We start from the raw sequence: 3,137 nt of genomic DNA, 5'->3' as shown, positions 1-3,137 counted from the left end.
TTCCTTAAAAAAAATCTTGGAGATTATGTAATGCTTACTCTCAAACTTTTTGTTTATACAGTAGTGATATTCTTTGTTTCACTCTTTATCTTTGGATTCTTATCTAATGACCCAGGACGGAATCCTGGACGCGAGGAGTAAAAATTCAGTTTTTTTTCTTATTGGATTTGTTTCGTACATTTATCTATGAGAAAATCCGGGGGTCAGAATTCTTTCCAATTCGAAAGTCCCAAATGATCCAAGGGAGCGGAAAGAGAGGGATTCGAACCCTCGGTACAAAAAAATTGTACAACGGATTAGCAATCCGCCGCTTTAGTCCACTCAGCCATCTCTCCACGTTCCAAAGCGAAAGGTTTCCGTGATATGATATAGGCAAGAAATAAGAAATAACGGTTGCAAAAAACCCCCTTTTTTCAAAAGTCTATAAAAATTATATTGCCAATTCCATTTTAATTATATTCTTTTTTCTTAATGTTAATAAAAAAAGAAGAAAATTCTTGTTTTTTCTTTCTAAAAATCGATATTGGCCGAGAGACAATCAAATAGATTTTCTCTTTAGCGGGCATTTCAATATAGGACTTGTTATAATTATAATAAAACAAGCAGGTTATATAAAAAAATGCTTTTTGTCGATTATTTATCAAGAAAGCAAAAAGGGTTCTTATCAAATCCACCATAAAATTGGAAAGAAGCATAAAGTAAGTAGACCTGACTCCTTTAATGATGCCTCTATCCGCTATTCTGATATATAAATTCGATGTAGATGAAATTGTATAAGCGAATTTTTTTTATTTCCTTAGACTTAGACCGCGCAAGACAAGAATTTTGCGCTATTTACGATTTCATATTCTTGTTACTAGATGTTCTATAGGAATAAGAAGAAATCGCAACTCCTTTGCGCTACACATAAAATTGGATTTCGAAGGTCCATTTTTTTTATAGGAATCCTCTATTTTAGTTCTTCCACCCATGCAATAGAGAGGGAATGGGAAAAGAAGGGTTACTTTTATTTTCATTTTTCCCTTAAAAGATAGACTTTGAAATAGGAGTCTTGGAATAATGCTGAATTCAAAGGTTTATTTCTTTCTATAGTATAAGAAAAACAATTTATTTCTATTTCTATAGTATAAGAAAAACAAATAGTATAAGAAAAACAAATCGAATCAAATTCATGGATTTACCACGACCTCGGTTGTGACTGTGACTCCATAGATAAAAATGGGAAATTTCTCTCTTCGAGACCATTGAAAAAGGGCATTGAACGACAAAGAAATCGCCCACAGATAATAAAACTATCATATGCCTTGGAAAGTGATATGAGGTGCTCGGAAATGGTTGAAGTAATTGAATAGGAGGATCACTATGACTATAGCCCTTGGTAGAATTCCTAAAGAAGAAAATGATCTATTTGATACTATGGATGACTGGTTACGAAGGGACCGTTTCGTTTTTGTAGGATGGTCTGGCCTATTGCTCTTTCCTTGTGCTTATTTCGCTTTAGGGGGTTGGTTTACAGGGACAACTTTTGTAACTTCTTGGTATACCCATGGATTGGCTAGTTCCTATTTGGAAGCTTGTAATTTCTTAACCGCAGCAGTTTCTACCCCTGCCAATAGTTTAGCACACTCTTTGTTGCTACTATGGGGGCCCGAAGCACAAGGAGATTTTACTCGTTGGTGTCAATTAGGCGGTCTATGGACTTTTGTAGCTCTCCACGGGGCTTTTGCACTAATAGGTTTCATGTTACGCCAATTTGAACTTGCTCGGCCTGTTCAATTGCGGCCTTATAATGCAATCTCATTCTCTGGTCCAATTGTTGTTTTTGTTTCTGTATTCCTTATTTATCCACTGGGGCAATCTGGTTGGTTCTTTGCGCCGAGTTTTGGCGTAGCAGCGATATTTCGATTCATCCTTTTCTTCCAAGGATTTCATAATTGGACGTTGAACCCATTTCATATGATGGGAGTTGCCGGAGTATTAGGTGCGGCTCTGCTATGCGCTATTCATGGAGCGACCGTAGAAAACACTCTATTTGAGGACGGTGATGGTGCAAATACCTTCCGTGCTTTTAACCCAACTCAAGCTGAAGAAACTTATTCCATGGTCACTGCTAACCGCTTTTGGTCCCAAATCTTTGGTGTCGCTTTTTCCAATAAACGTTGGTTACATTTCTTTATGCTATTTGTACCCGTCACCGGTTTATGGATGAGTGCTATTGGCGTAGTTGGCTTGGCTCTGAACTTATGTGCCTATGACTTTGTTTCCCAGGAAATCCGTGCAGCGTTAGATCCTGAATTTGAGACTTTCTACACCAAAAATATTCTTTTAAACGAGGGTATTCGTGCGTGGATGGCAGCTCAGGATCAGCCTCATGAAAATCTTATATTCCCTGAGGAGGTTCTACCACGTGGAAACGCTCTTTAATTGAACTTTCATTTTAGCTGGTCGTGACCAAGAAACCACCGGCTTTGCTTGGTGGGCTGGGAATGCCAGACTTATCAATTTGTCTGGTAAACTGCTTGGAGCTCATGTAGCCCATGCCGGATTAATCGTATTCTGGGCCGGAGCAATGAACCTATTTGAAGTGGCCCATTTCGTACCAGAAAAGCCCATGTATGAACAAGGGTTGATTTTACTTCCACACTTAGCTACTCTAGGTTGGGGAGTAGGGCCGGGGAGGGAAGTTCTAGATACTTTTCCGTACTTTGTATCTGGCGTACTTCACCTAATTTCCTCCGCAGTCTTAGGCTTCGGTGGCATTTATCACGCGCTTCTGGGACCCGAGACTCTTGAGGAATCTTTTCCATTCTTTGGTTATGTCTGGAAAGATAGAAATAAAATGACTACAATTTTGGGTATTCACTTAATTTTGTTAGGTCTAGGTGCTTTTCTTCTAGTACTCAAGGCTCTTTATTTTGGCGGTGTATATGATACCTGGGCCCCGGGGGGGAGATGTAAGAAAAATTACCAATTTGACCCTTAGTCCCAGTGTTATATTTGGTTATTTACTAAAATCTCCTTTTGGTGGAGAAGGGTGGATTGTTAGTGTAGATGATTTAGAAGATATAATTGGTGGGCATGTATGCATGGTTGGGTTTTATTTGCGTATTTGGCGGAATTTGGCATATTTTAACCAA

At 38.6% G+C, this 3,137-nt stretch overlaps 1 non-coding gene across 1 annotated transcript; it reads right to left on the bottom strand.

Annotated features, from left to right (window-relative positions):
• Positions 1 to 247: 247 nt before the first annotated feature.
• TRNAS-GCU (transfer RNA serine (anticodon GCU)) lies at positions 248 to 335 on the bottom strand. Its single transcript has one exon. It is a non-coding gene; the product is annotated as a tRNA-Ser (tRNA).
• Positions 336 to 3,137: the final 2,802 nt, after the last annotated feature.

This window comes from Aegilops tauschii, chromosome 6, assembly GCF_002575655.3.
Source record: "Aegilops tauschii subsp. strangulata cultivar AL8/78 chromosome 6, Aet v6.0, whole genome shotgun sequence".
Lineage (NCBI taxonomy): Eukaryota > Viridiplantae > Streptophyta > Magnoliopsida > Poales > Poaceae > Aegilops > Aegilops tauschii.
This window is presented reverse-complemented; position numbering and strand designations above follow the sequence as displayed.